The sequence below is a fragment of the Miniopterus natalensis genome, chromosome 11, assembly GCF_054644295.1.
Source record: "Miniopterus natalensis isolate mMinNat1 chromosome 11, mMinNat1.hap1, whole genome shotgun sequence".
NCBI classification, from domain to species: Eukaryota; Metazoa; Chordata; class Mammalia; order Chiroptera; family Miniopteridae; genus Miniopterus; species Miniopterus natalensis.
In genome coordinates, this window is record NC_142091.1 from 34,754,632 (window position 1) to 34,773,353 (window position 18,722).

An 18,722-nucleotide genomic window follows, 5' to 3' on the forward strand; every position below is an offset into this window, starting at 1 on the left:
TATGCATTCTTCTTTTGAGCTTCTCTGTATTTTCCAACTTCTACAATGGATATATATTATTTTAGTAAGTAGAAAATTATAGGAAAAAAAGCGTTCTGAAAAACTGTAAAGCATTGCTTTCTAGTTCATTGGCTCTAAGAGTTGACAATTTCCATTCAATTGTCACTGAGTTCCTTTAAGTGGGCATTGACAAATATCCCTGAAAGTTAAAGAATTTTTTTCATCTGTTTAGTGGTTCCAGAAACATAGTGTTACATAGCTTAAATTTTCATCAAAATCTTCCTCATCCACTAGAGGAAGAAAGTTTCTAAAATATTTTTGAGTGATAACAGATTAGGATGGATGAAAGGGAGAGCAAGTAATGTTTTTTCTGCTTCAAAAAAATTCCATCGCCTCTACCCCTGTAAGCACTTTCATATTCCTCTCATAAGATGGGGCCTTGTGTTTATGTCATGGATACTGTCTGTGGAGAAGAAATAAAAAACCTGTTCATTGGCTTTTGTGGATATTTCCTCTCTCAGTGTTCATAGCTATGGTTAGCAAAGCCTTTCCTATCATCAGGTGAGAGATACAACCCCACTCCTGCTCTCTGCACCATCACATCCATAGACTTCAGAGTCAAAACTGAGGCTCAAGCCTCGGTGATTTCCAGTTTTCTCAAGAACGAGATATTTTTCCTAGTGCCAGAGTATTTTGTGGACTCCACTATACCAGATAATTTTATTTCTTGATTTTAAAAAAAGGCAAAACAGATTCAACAATTTTAAGAATGATTAAAGTCTTGTATTTTATCAATTATAACCACATGTCCATGTATGTGAAAGCATAATTCCAATATAAGCCAGAGATGATAATTTTTCAGGCAGCCAATAATGTTTGGTGCCTTTGTGGATGGATTACCAGGTACCTTGCAATGATACCCTTGGACAGGGAGCCTCAGGCACAAGTTGCTATTCACTCTTCTTGTCCAAACCATTCATTCTGAGGACCTGAGGCTTAAGAAGAGGAAGTGACCTGTGAAAGGCAGCTCCACTGGTCAGTGTTGGGGCTGGAATCGAAATTCAGGCATTTTAATTTCAAATCCAGTTTATTGTCAAGGTATCACAATACCTGCTTAAGCTCTTCGGTGAGTCCCTTTCAGCCCCTGCAGAGACATTGAATGACTTCCTGAGTGATTTATAAAAATAAAACTGCCCCCAGATGGTGGTGCTCAGTGGTGGAGCATCGACCTATGAACCAGGAGGTCCTGGTTCGATCCCCAGTCAGGGCACATGCCCAGGTTGCCAGCTCCATTCCCAGTAGGGGGTGTGCAGGAGGCAGCCGATCAATGACTCTCTCATCCTTGATGTTTCTGTCTCCCTCTCCCTTCCTCTCTCTGAAATCAATTTTAAAAACATTTAAAAAATAACACTGAAGGATTCTACTTACATAAGGTACCAAAATAGTCCAACTTATAGACATGGGGAATAAAATAGTGGTGGCCAGGGGTTAAGGGTGGGGAAACAGGGAGTCATTGTACAATAAGGATAAAGTCTCAGTTCTACTAGGTGAGTAAATTCTAGAGGTCTGCTGTACAACATAGTGCTTGTACCTAATACAGTAAATGCACTTTTAAATTAGTGGAATTTAAGAGGGTAAATCTCATGTAAAGTGTTCTTACCACAGTAAAAATAAATAAAAAGAGACATAAGCATAATGAAACTGTGAGAGGTTTTGGATATGTCCTTGATTGTTATGATGGTATCATGGGTGTTTGCATATGTCCAAACTCATCAAATTGTACATATTCAATATGTGCAGTTCTTTGCACATCAATTATACCTCGATAAAGCTGGGAAGCGTGAACGGTCTCCAGTTGACTGCAGGAAACAGAATGGTAGTTATGAAAAAGATTGTCATCTCTACTTCTTCCTTCGGCAACATTATTACACACCTTGGTGGCTAAGGCTGTCTTGAGGAGCTAGCAGTCTGGAAGGGGAGAGGGGGAGTGTGCAGATAGAGTAGGGAGGAGGGGGTCAGTGCGGGGGGGGGGCGCATCTGTAGTATTTTCAACAATAAAGATACATTTTTTTAAAAGGGATATGGGGCAATTAAGATCTGATTGAAATTCAGCAGGAGCCCAGCAGAAGCAATGGCGAATTCTGCCCTACAAGGAGCAAGGCCAGCTGCTAAAGAGAGAGCTGAAAACGGCCAGGTTCCCCTGAGGCTTCTTTTCTTCACCAGAAACCGTTCCTTCATTTCTTCCTCATGAACTTGGTCTCCAGGGTCTTACTTGTCCTCCTCTGAAGATGGTCCAGTTGGTCTACACCTGTAAGAGGAAATGAATCTCTTATGTTCTGGCCTGGGTTCAGAAAAGAAAAACAAGAATCTCTCTGATTCTAGACACTCCCTTTTACCAGTGGAGAAACCATAGCTACAATTAAAAGGATGAATCCAAGTTCACAGCGAAAAGGCCAGGACAGGCAGAAGGAATGTTTTCCTTTCAGCTGACATTTCTGATCCACTTCTGGCCCCAGCCCTTCCTCCCAGGTGAAATTCCAGCCACCCCCTACTCGTGGATGAGTCAGTGTCCCTGCAGCAAACAAAAGGCGCATTCAAATGGAATGACTGAGAGCTGAATAAAGGGAGTAAAGATGGCCAGTGGGTGGAGGGAAGGCATCCAACAATGAATGGAAAGCCGCTGGAAGCCTGTTGAGGTCCACGAGACTCTTTTAGAGGACCATAAGGTCAAAACTAGTTTTACAATAATACCAAGACATATTTTGCCTCTTCACTCTTACTCTCATGAGTGCACAGTAGAATTTTCCACAGGCTACATAACTTGTGATGGATGCATTGCTCTGATGGCTAATGGAATGTACAAGGTTGGGCAAAGGTAGGACTCCAGTTGTTTATTATGGAAAATAATACAATAATTAATAAGTAATAATACAAGGATAAACTCTGTTTCCCTTACTCATGACTGTAAACCTACTTTTGCCCCACCGTGTATGTTTTTGTGTTCTTGTGTATATTTGTCCATTTTAATTTCTAATATGGTAAATATTGAGACATAAACACAAGCTCTTTAGGGTCCTCAACACTTTTTAAAAGTCTAAAGGGATCCTGAGATAAAAACATTTGGGAACTGTTGGGTGAGTGCAATTCAGAGGGTGTCAAGGTGGAGGATGGCCACTTGGCAGGAGCGGGGTAGCCACCACAGCGTCCTGGCAGAGAGGGGGCCTGGGAAATCAATGCCCCAAGGAACACCATCTTCCTCTCAAGCCTGCCAGGGCCTCTGGTTGACCAAACACAGCTCAAAGCCAGAGGGCAAGGGTGGCTGTTCCTGGGGCACAGATCTGGGTGGGAAAGTACATCTGGAGGAGCCAATGGAAAATGCCCACACACTTGGCAATTGCAAGGAAAATTTAAAAACAAAGAAAGAGGGGGAAGGAGGAGACTGGGTGGGGGAGGAGAGGGGGAGGGGAGGGGAAAGGGAGGAAGGGAGAAAGAAGAGGGGGAAGAAGAACAGGAGGAACCAGAACAGAAGGGAAAAGGGGATCCTTCGAAATGGGATCCAGAGAGAAAAACCTCCAAACTGCTCCCTAGCACTTTGCTCCATTCACTTAGCTGGCTAATGAGGGCGGATCTGGGTTCAAACTCTGACTCTGCAATTTTCTAATTGTAGTTCCTTAAGCAAATTATTAGATCTTGGCTCAGTTTCCTCATCTCCAACAGAGGATAATAATAACTAGCTGGCTCAGAGTGCAGGCGACAGAATTGGTCTAGCTAATATGCAGTATTTAGTGTAGACCCTTCACATTGGCCTATTTCCCTCTGTCCTTCCTCTGCAAACTCCTGGAAAGAGGTTCCAGTGACTATTAGGATATCTTGGACCTCATGTTAGGCTCAGTTTTAAGCCACAAAGACTGGGACTCTGATCATCCCCATCTCTTTCTGAGGGTTTACTGCCAGGTTAACTGCTTATAATGGTTAGCCATTTAGAGTGAAAGAAAAAGAACACATAATAAAATGTTGTATAAATGCTAATTATGTCTTATGGGAATTAGTCCTTTGGAACAACCAACTCTTGGCATCCTAAGATTTCATTAAGACCAAAAAAAAAAAAAAAAAATGTGCAGAGTTTTCTGATTTGTATGCTTTCCCCTACGTTTCTATCATCTTTCTCTGGAGCTGCTGACATTCTGCACTGGCTGTGAGAAAAGAGGTTTGTTTAAGTCAAGCAGACTGTAGCTGGATTTGCTCCTTGCTGGCTTTCCTGCCCGTCTTTCTGAATGTTTCTATTTGTGGAGTCCCTCCACAAAGCTCCAGTTGCTACAGGCCTTTGATTCTTCCATGGGATGTTCACTGTTAACACGTGTTTGAAACCTGCTGGGAACATAAGCCCTGCTTAATGGAAATAAAGGTGTGATTAAGCAGATAATCTGGTAAACTGTCAGTCACGTTTTGCAAAGTTATTATCCGGTTGCAAATCTCTGAGTATTAGGGGCTTTGCTTTTATTTCAAGGAACAGTCATTGCCTGTGGCCCCAAGTGAGTGAATTTTATTTTTACATTTTAATTAGTGGTGTGCATGTCTGTAATCCCAACTCCTTTAATATACCTTTTTCCCACCTCCGGTCACATCTTTCTCTTTCTCTCTCTCCAGACAGATGTACTATGTGGACATAATATTCATTTAAAACTGGAAACAATTTAGTAAAGAAGCAAAGCCCCCCCGCCCACACACAAAAAAACAACCACAAAAAAACAAGCTCTGTGCCAAACTGCAAATTTGTGTTGATAACATGCAGTTATTCAATTAAGGATCAGATGGAAAGTGGGCAGCCAATTTACCAATCAAATTGATGGATGGGATAAGGAACTGCTGGACCATTGTCGAAATGCAAATGATTTTAAACTCCAAATACTCTGGGAAAATGAGATTGATTATGAAGCTGGTTTTTCCTCCCATTACTCAAATGGGTAAATAGATGATAGAAAAGGAGGGATGGTAGTGGAGGGTGCCTGGGTAGAGATTGCTGCAGGAGATGCTGTTTCCTTGCCACAGAAGGCATTTAACATAAGTCTATCTTATTCTGATAAAGCAGGTTGAACGAAGACTTGGGCTCTCCTACTGTATATATTACCCATTTCATCATATATATATTTGATGAAAATGACAAGTCAAGGGGAGGGTGGCTGTGGAGGGGGAGGGGAGATATACATCCCTTAGTCCTTGATGAGCTTTGCAGAACTATGATTATTGTCTCAACTCAGAGATCCCTTCTCTTCCCCCCCAGCCCCCTTCATATGCCTCCACACACACATACAAACTCAATCATCTCTAATACAACCCACAAGTTAATGGTCAGAATTTGCACCCTCAACACTTGCACTCGCATTAACTTTCTGTAGGGATCTTTGAAAACACAAATCTGCTGTGGTATAGGGTAAGGACAAGGGCTTGGCAGTTAGTGACACCATCCATTCTGACAAGGAAGGCAGGCCAAGAAGAGCTAGGTGTGGGAGGAAGATCATGAGTTGAGTATTGAACGTGTTGGATTTAAGATGCTTTGAGATAGCCACGTGCACATGTCAAACTTATATAAAAAATCAAGGTCCTGAGGTGAGAAGCAGACTCTGATCTCAGGGCAGTTACTATGGTTGTAGTTAGTTATTTGCTCAGTGTCTGTCTTCCCTGACGAAGAGGAGCCTCTGCTGTTTACCACCACATCCTCAGTTCCTGCCTCAAGAAATAGTGTGGAAGGAAGGGGAGAAGTTGGGAAGTAGGGTGGGCGGGAGGGAGGAAGGGAGGTTGATGATCAAGCAGGCATTAGTGATCAGCAACTTCTACTCCATCCAACAGCTAACAGGCTATGGGTGTAAACTATAAATCAGCTTCTCAGATTATTTTACAAATCCTTACTACAAAGGAAGCAAAAGGAAAGAAACCAACATTTATTAAGAATACAGTTTGGCCCTGGCCAGTTTGGCTCAGTGGCTGGAGCTTCGGCCTGCGGACTGAAGGGTCCCAGGTTCGATTTCAGCCAAGGGCATGTACCTCGGTTGCAGGCTCGATCCCCGGCCCTGGCCGGGAGGCGACCAATCGATGTGTCTCTCTCACACATCGATATTTCTCTCTCTCTCTCTCTCCCTCTCTCCCTTTCACTCTCTCTGAAAAACAATTGAAAAACAAACAAACAAAAGAATACAGTTTGTCAGAAACACAGAACCCTAGGATTTCTACCTTTATCTCTTGCTATTTCCTCAGACTATGTTCAGCAGCTGCTAAGATGCCTCATCTTGCTGGAATATTCTGGCCTCCCACCCTCACTCCTTAGCAGATATCGGTGAATAAACGCACTGTTCTAACTTGTTCCTTCTGTTAGTTAGCACGCCCCTTCCCATCTTCTGATCTGAAGCTGGTATGTTTTCTGTTTGTTTTTAAACAGATTACAGCACATACCTTCCTTCCTCTTCCCTTTGAACAATCCCTCTCAAGTCGTCGTCTCCTGACTACCCTGAGAAGTCTGCTAGGATGTTGCGAGGAGTCTGTACATGTTCACTGCTCTGTCAGACTTGAGAGCGTGAATATCTGATGACTAATAGGACCCTGGCTGAGCTTTCTCTGCCTGCAAGTCTAACGTGTTCAGAAATTTTTAAATGGCACAATGCAGCTTAATTTGGGAATTGTGCTAAATACTTAATACTCCCCTTAAGATACAGGAAAGAGCATTTACAAGTGTTTACGAGATGTGAGCCACTGTGCTAGACACTTCTATGCATCATCCCTGGTGTGGCCATACAATCCAGTTTGCTCAAGACGGTACCAGTTTATACCTATTGTCCCAGGATAATTTTTTGCAGACACCCCCCCACACACACACACAGTGTCCCTGTTTGACCAATATATTACATATCCACCCTACTCATGCCTCATTTAATATTGTCTCCTCATTGTTTTCTGAGTTGATATTGCCAATAATCCCATTTTCAGATGAGGCAACTAAGGGCTCAGAGAGGTCAAATCGCTTGCCTGAAGTCTGACAGCGGGTGTGTTAGAAGCCAGCTTCCAGCTTCGGAAGGGCTGGTCCTCAGCTGGCTTTCCAGCATCCCGGGAGCAATGCCGCATGCGTTCAAAAGAATATGATGATCCAAGGTCTTGGTTTCCAAGTGAAACACGTCTGTGTGATCATGGCCCAGCAATTCCCATTCTGCAAGTGAGATGAGCGTACGCAGATGTAATTTTCTCTGTTATTAATGAACACCTGGCAGGATTTTAGTCAGGATCAGCACTTAATAAGATTGGCAAGCGTAGAAAATGTGGCTTCTCTGCCTGCCCTGACTCTTCTGTTCTCTCTCCACTCCTGTAACCCTGCACTGCTCAGTCTCCTCTCCAACAAAACCTAGGGAAATGCAAGACTCTGTTGGCAGAGACATCTGAATTCAATTCCCAGGGCCAATATTCATAGCTGTGTAAATGCAGGAAGCCAGACGCCCTCTCTGTGCCTCCATTGCCTCCTGTGTAAAATGAATGTACACTTTCTACTTACGAGGGTTGTAGTAAAGATTAAACACAAGGACACATGAGGCACTCGTGCAGTGCCAACACATTATAGGAACTCAACAAATATTAGTCCCCTCCCTGACTCAGCCAAGATCTGCTCTTCCACCTCAATTTAGGGGAATAGGAATCTCTTCCCAGGCTGTTAACTGGTCCTCACTTAGATCAAGTGGTAGCTAGAAAGACATGTCAAATATCCCTCACTGGCAGATCTGTGGGTACTTGGGAAAGGGGTCCCTTAAGTGGTTCACTCATAACAACATCTGGTGGTGGTGTTAGTGCTATTGTTTGCGTGTTTGTTTCGCCACAGTGGTTATAAACTCTGGGAATGCATGATCATGTCACATCACATGCCTCACTAGTGTGCCATGTGCAATGAGTCTCGATGAATCAATAGAACTTTATCCAGTGAAGGACAAGAAAAGAGCAGGTGCAAAGTTGTGGAGGGAGAAAGGAGCCCAGAGAATAATGCAGTGAGGCCGGCCAGTTGGGGGACTGGGATAAGACGAGTCAGAACTACTGAGCATTCACAGCATTGTGCTAAGCACTTCCCTTGGATGAACCCAGTTAAGTTTCACAATAACTCAATACGAAGGAAACTCTGTCATTCCATTTTGTACATGGTGGACTAAGGCCCAGAGGGAGTGCACACTTAGCAAACAGTAAAACAAGATCTTGAACCCAGGCATTCTGGTTGCAAAGCCCAGACTCTTGGCAAGAGGTTAAAAAGGAAACAAAGCTGATGCTGTGTGTTGGGCTCAGACTGAGGGGGTCCCTGTGGGCCAGAGTTGAGGATCAACTTTCACTCTGGAGACCCAGGTGGTGAGAGCCTCTGCAGGTGCTGAACTGGAGCAGGGAGAGTGTAGACAGTTGTTGAATTTAAAAGTGAATGAATTTCCTAATGACCTAAGTCATTCCTCTTTCTGGCTTTGTGGTATTTGGTTGTGCTTCTCCAATTACTTCAAGAGCTGTTGTGAAATTCTCAATGTAATCTCCAAAGAAAATCAATTTAAAAACACGTATTTCTTCATGTGAATTATTCATGAGCATTAATGTACTTAAGTATATATGAATTTAAATTAGTTTCATTTGGAGATTTTTAAACATTTCAGAGGTACACATACACAAATCATTCATTCAATATTTGTTGAAGACCTACTATATAATAGGGAACATGTTAGCTGTATACCTTAAGACAAATAGATGACCTGGTAAATAATAATAATATTCCCTGAGTGTTTGCTGCATGCAAGTTATTATTTTATACATTTTACATACATTAACTCAGGTATTCCCCATAATACTGCTGTGGCTACATTATCTCTATTTAAAAGATGAAGAAAGTGAGTAAGCTGTCTGATGGAGCCCAAACTGCTTATCATCAGAGCAGATGCTATTAATGGTTCACATAGAGTCCTAGTACATATTTTTGTTTTAATTTATCTTTATTGTTGAAAGTATTACAGACGTCCTCTTTTTTCCCCCCCGCTGATCCCCTCTACCCGGCATCCCTTCCCCCAGCCAGGCCTTCACCACACTATTGTGTGTTTCCATGGGTTATGCATATATGCATATAAATTCTTTGATTAATCTCTCCCCACCCACTCCCCCACCCCACCTTCCCTCTGAGATTCGCCAGTCTTAGTACATATTTATTGAACAAATAAACCAAGCTTTGGAAGTACAAAATAATAATACCTGATATTTTGTGTAAGATTGTGCCATTCACTTTTCATGCACACTCTCATTTAGAAATAATGTATGCAAAGGAGCTTAGTTTCTATCAAAGGAGGTAAGATATGAACACCTATATCAAACTACATAATCATTTGAAGATATGATTTAAAACATAAGAACTTTTAGTGATTAAACAGGAACTTTAAAGAGGGGAGATTCATTCTACTTGGAGGGATGGAGATGCTTCGTGGATGGGGTGGCACCAGGCTGAGCCTTGGGAGATTTATGCATGCAGAGATGGGGGTTGGAGGGGCAGAGCAGAGAGCGAAGATTCCCGTTAAAGCAGCGATCCCTGTAAGAAAAAGCACAGAAGGAGGAAAATACAGAGTCTGTATGGAGAACATGGAATAGTTTCCTTTAGCTGCACTGTTGCTGGTCAATACCACCTAGTGACTTTTGTCTGCTGTCTTGACATCACTCTTCAATCAGTTAGGCCTACATTTGGCTACAAGTACACAGGGAACCTGAATATAATGACTTAAACATAAGAGGTTATTTTCCAAGAACTCTGGACAAATAGATGGCTGTTGGCACTGGTGTAGCTCCCCAGTGTTGAGCTGGTTGGCCTCTTTTTTAATCTCTTGGCCTTTTCTTCATGGTTATGAATTAGCTATCTCAGCATCAGGCATTATGCCTAAATTTAAGGCAGAAATCAAAGGCAGAAGGAAGTTGGGCCACACTGAGTGGGTCTCTTCCTTTTATCATGGAAGTAAAAGCATCCCCAGAACCCCCCAGCAGACATGGCTCATGTCTTATTGGCCAGAGCTGTGTTATCTGGCCACTCATGGCTGCAAAGGAGGCTGGGCATGAGGGTGTTTAGTTTTTATAGAATCTACAATATGAGAGGAAAGAGAATGGGGTGTGAATAGAAGTTGGTTCAGCTAACAAGCAGTGTCCATCAGACACTGATAATGCTGATAATAACTCCTCTTTACCTGAGTGCTTCCTATGTGCTCATTACAAGCTAATCAGTTCACATACATTTCTCTCATTTAACTAAGTGTCCAGTCATTTGCCGAAGGTCAAATCAAGCAGCTGACAAGGGGCAGAAGTGGGACACCTCTAGCCCAGGTCTTAGCCTGGATGCTCTTTCACGCCCCCTAGATGATGAACACTAACTGTTCACCTACAGTGACTAGCTCTCTACATTTGTTGTTTCTATCCATTCTCACAAAAGTCTATGAGTGGTTAGTAATTTACCATTTAATAGGTGAAGAAAGTGAATCTCAGTGAGTTTATATGACTCATCCAAGGTCACATGCCTGCAGGTGGCTGAGCTGAGATTCAAAACCCAGACTGCCTAATTCCATAGTCCAGATCCTCTCTTCTATGCTGTGCCACCTTTTATCGAGATTCCGCTGGGAAAAGAACTCCAGTTTATTCCATCCAAAATATATTTCATCTTTCCCTCCTCTCCAGTCCACAGCCGCTTCCCTGGCTCAGGCCCTCAATACCTTGTATATAGACTATTCACCTTTACTTTCGCCTCCTAGATTTACCTTCTCTAAACAGTAGTCATATCATGTGACCCAGCCCTCTGCTCCATGGCTCCCCACTGCCCAACAAAGGGACTTCAGTTTTCTTAACCAAATCTGCCTCTCAGCAACTTTCCTACCTGGCCTCCCATTATTGGTTATCCTTTGCTTTTGACTCTTCCCTGACTGTTTATTGCATGAAGGCTGGTCTTGCCAAAGTACAAATTCAGCCAGTCCATGTGTCCAATCCACTGGGATCTTGAAGGAGGGGAGGAAGCCTAGTTATAGGTGTAGAGATAGGACATTCAAAGTGGACACAGCAGGTAGCAAAGGCACGAGGTGGAAGGGTGAGGGTTTTAGTCAGTCTTCCCATTAGTCAGTTGTGTCTCCAGGAAGAAGTATTGTAGTGGAAAGTCACAGTGGCGAGTTCTTCCAGTTTATGTTCAAATTACAAACTTGGAGAGGAAAAAAAAATCACATTCAGCCTTATATCAGCATGCACCCATCTCAAAAGCGATTCTTTGGGTCATGGTCATTGTCTAATGAGTTTGACTAATTCTCCCAGAAAATCACTCCTCTAATTAGTATCTTACAAATAAAGTTGGCCAGCTGGAGGTAGGAGAGTCAGCCCTGTTTTCCTAGTCCCTCCCAATTAGAGAAGGAATCCAGTGTGGGCATAATGGAAAGTCTTTAGCATCGGGACAGACATGGGTTTGAACCCTGGCTGTGTGTGGCCTTGGGCACGTAAGTCACTCTGTCTCTCCAAGCCTCAAGGTCCTCATCTGTCAATAGCAGATAATTGAGCCTCTCTCTCAATGTTGTAGCAAGGCCTTGAGAAGTCCCAGGGCGGAATTGTGGAAAGATCAGTGTGCAAGCATGCCCAACCCTAATCACTCCAAAGACACATAGTTTTGTTGAGGAAATTGCTAGAGATCAGGCTCTGCCAACCTGAAAATCATCAGGGCAGGAGTTACAATCAGTCTGGAAAGGCAGTTAAAAGATGCAATTGGTTTCATCTGGCTTCATTTTATGTCTAAACAGGGAGGGAACTTACTAAACCACACTCACGACAAGGAAGCCAAACTACTTGTGCACAGCAGAACGTGGAGTTGCTAGGTAGGGATGATTTAATGGGGCTGGGGATATGCAACACAGCCATAGTGCTAGCCTTAGACTCCTGAGTACAAATGGGCCAGGTTCTGGGTTTAGCCCTGCTGTTCATTAGTTCTCTGACCTTGTACAGGTCATGGCAAGCTCTCTGCCTCCTACAAGGCATCTGTCAAATGGACACAAACAAGAGACAATGGCTATGAGAATAAAAATGTGAGGATAGTTTAAAAATTATATTCCATTTAAATTATTTTGTCATCAAATCACTTTAAAATGTGAAGTAGATTATTGATGCTGTTATGTTGGTCCTTCATACTATAACCAAAGTCATCAAAAGGCCCTTCATAAATATTTCTGTCCTCAGGAGCTCACATTCTAGTGGGAGAGACTGGCATGTGCATAAATCACTCTAATACAAGGTAAACAGTGGTAAGTGCTGCAGGAAAGGAACAAGCCAAAGGCCCTGGGGACACGGGAGTCAGGAGATTAATTTCTAATAGGGGGATCTGGAAAGGTTTCATGAAGGAGATAGGATTTGGGTTGAGCCTTGAAAGCTTGGGAGAGCTATGATTTATACTATCTTGTCTTGTGGCTCATGGAGCACATGGAGCTTTCTCCTCTCGGTTAACTTTGAGCTCCTGAAGGGGAAGGACATTGACTTTCATCTCTCATCTCCGGCTCCCCACCATAGGGCCTGGCCCCCAGTCGGTGCTCCATGGATGTTGAGTCCGATTAATAATGATGATAGGAGGAGGAGTCATACTCATGATATCAGTAGCATTTACTCTTTATCGAGTTCATGTTATGTCTCAGGTTATTTAAAACATCAAGGGGGCGGGGGTTGCCCGCAGGTCCAGAGAGAACCGCGCTGCCGCCTCTGAAGCAGGGGCCCGGCAGCCGGCACCCCATCCCAGGCCCCAGGCCAGCCGCCACCCTCTCAGGAACCAGGCACTGGGTGCCCACATGGGCCACCGAGGGTTGGGCAGTTGCAGGGTCTGGGCTGATGGATGGGCCGTGAGGAAGCACCAGACCAGCTCTCCCATCTCCAGGCCCAGCATCCAGTTTGGAAGTCAGGACCTGGGTGGGGGTCACCCTGTACGGTTGCACCCACTTGGGCTTGGCCACTCTGTCCTTCCTGTCCCAGAACAGATGAGCTGGCCCTGCCCTTACCTTTCTAGGGGCCTGGCAGGACAGAGGCTTGGAAGCTCCTTTCGCCTCCGGGCTGGCACAAGTCAACTGCGAGCGGGCCTCAGTTCGGCTGAAGTCATAGGTCAGTGGGTCCATGTGGCTGTGACCTCAGGGGTCTGTTTCCAGGCATGCAAGGTGGTTGGGAGAGGAGAAAAAGGACATTCTCTCTCCTGTCGTGAGGAATCGCAGTGGATTTGAATTGAAAGTTGTTCGATAGCATTTTATAGGAGATCAGACCAGAAGAGAAGCTAGTCCCTTCCATTACTGACCACCTCCAGCAGGAGGCTTGGCTGGGAGCCCCGAATCCTTCCCTGCCCTAGGCTTGTAAGAGCCTCTGTGTGTACCAACAACCATGTTGGAAACTGCAGAAGAAAGTGCAGCCTCTGGAAATCATCAAGGAAACTCCCCAAACTCCCATGGGCCACTGAGAGGCTCTAAGTGACCAAAAATGCAAAGCCGCCTACATGAAATCCGGTGTCTTTCCTTCCACCTGTCCTGGGAAAGCATCACCTCGGAAGCCTTTTGGGGTCCTTTTTCCAAATGTCCCCTGCAGTATGAGCGGGAAGAGTCCCGTGGAGAGCAGCTGGAATGTTAAAACCAAGAAGAAGGCAGCGTCTGTGACAGCTCACCAGGGCCAAGGACGGGAGGGCCGCTTGCTACCCGGGCCGTGGTGAACCCGGGAAGTACCAAGAGCAACATCGCATTCATTACAGCCCACCAGTGTAGCGATAGGACAGGAGCTACGAAAATGAAAAACTCCTGGGATATTAGTGGGAGAACTACTAAAAGATGGAAAAATCAGGGGATCTCCAAGAAACCACGATACAGTTAGACAGGACGAGGGGAGTCAACAGCAGGTGCTATGAGCCTGAGCCTTTTGTGTGTGGCATTGAGCACTGTCCTGTGCATTACACGAGTGACAGTGGGGATGACGTCTGTGCTTGCAGGCCTCTGTCAGTCACACAGACGGTTGCCTTCCTGGAGGAAAGAGCCAGTGCTGCTCCTGTAGCCAGTGGTGCAAAAAACTTCACTAACTCACCTGCCATGGTGAAGGTTTCTGGGCAATCCAGAGGTATGCCCCCAGCCTCTGAGCCCCTTCCTGCCCTGGGAGCTTGTGAAGAACCCAGGAAAGGGGAAATCCTGAGGTCAGTGAATCCCAGAGCGAGCCAGTCCATGTACTCGACATGGTAGCCCAACTGGAGTCTGAGTGCCTGATGCAGCAGAGCCAGGGGAGCCTGGGAGCCCCTCGAAGAAGAACAGCTTCTGTGGAAAGCAGGTGTTGCTTGCAAATGGCACTCGGGCTGATGAAGGCAGAACCAACAAAGGTGCCTTTGAGGCACCTGACACTCAGGTGAATCCTGTGGGGTCTGTACCTGTGGACTGTGGCCCAGCAAGAGCTGACCATTGTTCTCTTAAGGAGAAGCAGGCCTCGGGTGGGGCTCCTCGGGGCTGCCCCTCATTGCCAGCAGGCATGGGTTTCCACATGGGTCGTGCAGCATTAGAACCAGATCATCAAACTGCTGTCAAAATAGCAATAGGTATGATGCAGAAATGACAGAGGAACCTGAGCCACCTTTTCCTCCAACTCAAGCCATTGAGTTGCCCAGAGATGCTGTGGATTGCGTGAGTAGAGAGCTTGTGCCACAAGATCCTGATCAGAGAAGAAAGGGATCTGTGTGCATTAGCATCACTGTGTCCAAGGAGAGAGACCAGCCTTCTGGTGCAAAGTCCCGTGAAGATCCACTTCCAGGGAGGTTGTTTTTCTATCTGCCGCCTGCTCAGCACCAGTTGGACTGTCCCCAGTTGAATGAGGGCACAACAGAAGCGTCTTCAGAGGCCAGCCAGCTTGAAGATGCTGCTGAGGGTGGCCATGCACCTGCAGAAAAAAGTGTTTCAGCTGATTCATTGGTCCCAGTGCCAGCCTCTCCCATGGAAAGTTCAGTACCAGAGCTTGAGGCCTCCAGTTAGAAGCAGGTGTCTCATGAGTTTCTGGAGACCAGGCTTAAAATCCAGCAGCTTTTGAAGCCTAAGCAGTACTTGGCTTTCCTGCTCCACCACGTTATGGTGAAAATCTTCAGGTTTCTTCCCACCAAGAGTTTAATGGCTCTTAAATGTACCTGCTGCTATTTCTAGTTTAGCATTGAATGCTACACCATCAGGCAGGCGGATTGTCACTGGGACGAGATCCATGCTATAGGGAGGATCCTTTTAAGCAGTGCAAGAAGAAGTATGTGAAAGGGGATATGGCCCTGTGCCAGTGGCACCTCAAGCCCTATTGCCAGGCATCGCCCTACGGGCCGGGATACTGGATGTGCTGCCACCGCTCTCAAAAGACCTCCTTGGCTGTAAGCTGGGGCTTCATGACAATCACTGGGTCCCTGCTTGCCAGGGCTTTAACTGTGCAATCCCTAAGGAAGCAAAAGGGACTGAAACTGAAGAGGAACACTAAAGTCTATGCAAGAAGCTACCAAATGGCTGGTTTTTAACACTGCAAAACAGCACCCAAGCATACCGTTCAAGTGAGTGTTGTCTCTCAGAGCCATCAGCCTAGAAGAATCTGCACCTATTCCTTCAGCACTGCCATTGCCTGGGCATTTTTTTAATTTACAAGCTATACAAGAAAACTGGTCTCATTGTTCTATAGTGGCGCCTCCCATTTGATCCAGGGTGGCAGCCCACAGTTTGGTTCACTTGGCAGTGAATAATTATGCCTGTTTTTCCTAATCAAATCCATCCTCAAACGAACAAGACTTGCCACCATCAGAAAAGGTCAGTACAGACTGCAGGCAGTCCCCAGAAAGGGGTTCCAGAGATGTTTTGAGCACTGGCACTGTACTTGAAGTGAGTAGTGTCCTATGGAAAGATCAGCAGTGGTCTTGGATGGGACGTATGCTTATGATGGAGAAGGCAGGAACCTTACCTTAGGCCTTGTGTGCTTGATCCTGTGAGACAGATGCTTGTGAATGGAGATGGATTCCATGCCCTGCGGTGTTTACAGTGTATATAATGGTGTGTTCTCACAGGGCTGTGAAGGTGCATGTTGAATCCAAGTGCCTTTACCTTAGATGAGCACTTTCGGCCCCTCTATAACACTATTAAAATCCAGTTGTGTGTAGTGGACAGCTGACTGAACAACATAATCACCCAATGCAGCTAAGATAGTGTTGTGGGTACAATTGTGTTTGTGTTTTTGTTGTCTCAAATTTGTATATCCTGTATAAAATATGAATGTTTCCCAAATAAGCTATGACTGTTTCCTGTATAATACGTGAATGTTTCTAATAAGAAACTCTAAATAGTTAAAAGGTTGAAAAGATACCAAATAGTGGCTTAACTGGATAACCTTAAAATTAGTATAGAGAACAAGTCTTTGTTATATTAGTGATCCAACAAGAATGGGAGGTCATATAGTCAGATTATAATATTGTCTACTTTATTCTGTCTGGTTACTTTTTTTTTATTATTTCAATAAAAACATGCATCTTTAAAAAAATACATCATCTCATCTGACCATCCCAGCAATTCCTAAACAAGGTGTTATTATCACACCCCATCCCCACCTCCTGTTTGACTAATGAGGGAAGTAAGGCCCAGAAGGAGTGCTTCCTAGGAAGCACCACGACCCACACAAGTAAGCAATGTGACTAAATTCACTCTTAGGTCACTTGAGTCCCAAACTCATGACCTTGACATAACAGCCAGAATATGAGAACAGCATTCCTGGGAAAAGTCTGCGAACAGTGAATTTTATGACATATCTGGTGGAAAAAGCTTTTAATCTAACAGATATATATATATTTGTAAGGCTTCCCAGAGAAACAGAACTAATAGGCCACATTGCTATGTTGAATCTTTGACAGAATTCCTTCTTCTCTAGGAAACCTCAGTCTTTGCTTTTAAGGCCTTCAACTGATTGGATGGGGCCCACCACATTGTGAAGGTTAATCTGCTTTCCCCAAGGTGAACTGATTGTAAATATTAATCATATTATTAAAAAAATACTTTCACAGCAATGTCTAGTGTTTGACCAACAGCTGGGCAGCATATGCCTAGGTAAGGTGACACATAAAATTAACTATCACAAAATATAGATAAACAGGGGCCCCAGAAAGATTTTAAATTTAGGCCACGGTACTGCTGTACAACCCTATTGTTTTGTTGTTTTTAATTACCATTTTTTAAATGCATGAGAACAAAAAAAGGTTTGAAATTCTGTGCATTTTTTAAGGAAAAACATACTTTTTTCATAAAATGAAGACTATTGTTTAAAAATTTATACATGGATAAAGAATAAAGGGAATAGAAAATGCCAAGGTTTGATTTAAACATCAAAATATTTGATGCATGTTTAATTTTAGATTTTGCTCCCTGGGGAAGAGTATTTGGCTCCTGGTATGTGTGTTAACCTGTTTTAAATAGATTTCTACAAGGTCAGTGCTGGGAGATCTTTGGTGTCATTTTATGTAACCTCATGTGTTACAGACGGGAAAATTAGGACCCAGATCAAGCACTCCAGTGATACAGCTTGTCACCTCAAGCAAGTGGTAGAACTAGGACTCTTGCCCAATCTCTGTGGGGGGGGGGGGGGTCGTTCATCAGCCTCTATCCAATTTTGTTATCAGTAGTGAAAAGATAAATAAACACACACAAAGCCCACATTCTACACCATAGGGTTTCAGGAGCCATACTCAGGCCAGCTGTGAGCCAGATGTCTGCCCTCCCCCAAGGGACTGCAAGGGATTCCCTGGCTCTCAATAAACAGATGAGGGAGAAGACGAGGTTTCGGTTTGGGAGGAGTCCAGGCTCCCTTAGGGACAGGAGGAGCTGCTGAATACAGTCAGAAAGGCCTGAGGTGGGGGACAGTGTACAGCTGTGAGGCTGGAGTTCTGAGTTTCAGTCCCTGCTCTGCCTTCTGTTAGCTGTGAGTTTGCTTTTCTGTGTCTCAGTCTTCTCCAGAAAATGGGGAAAATAAAATGGCCTAACTCTAGGAAGGCAGATAAATCAGAAGACCAAGGTTTGAATCCTGCGTTTGCCACTTACAAATGCTCCGTCTTTGCGCAATTCACTTAGCCTCTCAAACCCCAGCTCACAGGAGAAGTAGTAATTTCTGGGTAGGATTTCAGGAAAGTAACTCATGTGAAGTACCAAACACACACCTGTCCCACAAAGCAGGTACTCAATTCCTTGCCAAACACTCCCTTTCCCTCACCAAGTTCAAATTCCAGAGATCTCTGCTTTCCCAAGATCCCCAATCACCTTGAGACTCACTTCACCATCTCCGCACCAATCAGTCATTCAACAACTATTTACTGAGGGACTCTACTGGGCTTGTCCCTACCTCCAAGAGCCTGCATGCTGAACCTTCAAGCCACACCCTCAGCTGGGACCCACAGACCGGCTGTCCTCTGGAGATGACATATTTCAGCTTCACCTTGACTGCACCGATGACAGTGCTCCCAGGCCCCAGCCCCCATGCTGAATGAGCTTGCCAACACTCTCTGGTGGGAAAACCAGGAGCTCTGCAAGGAGGGGTGGAGCAGAGCCCCGAGGGTGGGTCCTGACAGCCAGTGCTGCTCAAATATTGATGCCATCCGCCCACCCAAGCTTTGGAAACTAGGTGTGGCTGCTTTTGTGTCTCTCTCCCAAATAGTAACCAGGGCTCACTCC

The 18,722-nt window shown here is 44.7% G+C and overlaps 1 pseudogene; it reads left to right on the plus strand.

Annotated features, from left to right (window-relative positions):
- Positions 1 to 7,111: 7,111 nt before the first annotated feature.
- Positions 7,112 to 15,504, plus strand: LOC107543667 (F-box only protein 34 pseudogene; annotated as a pseudogene).
- Positions 15,505 to 18,722: the final 3,218 nt, after the last annotated feature.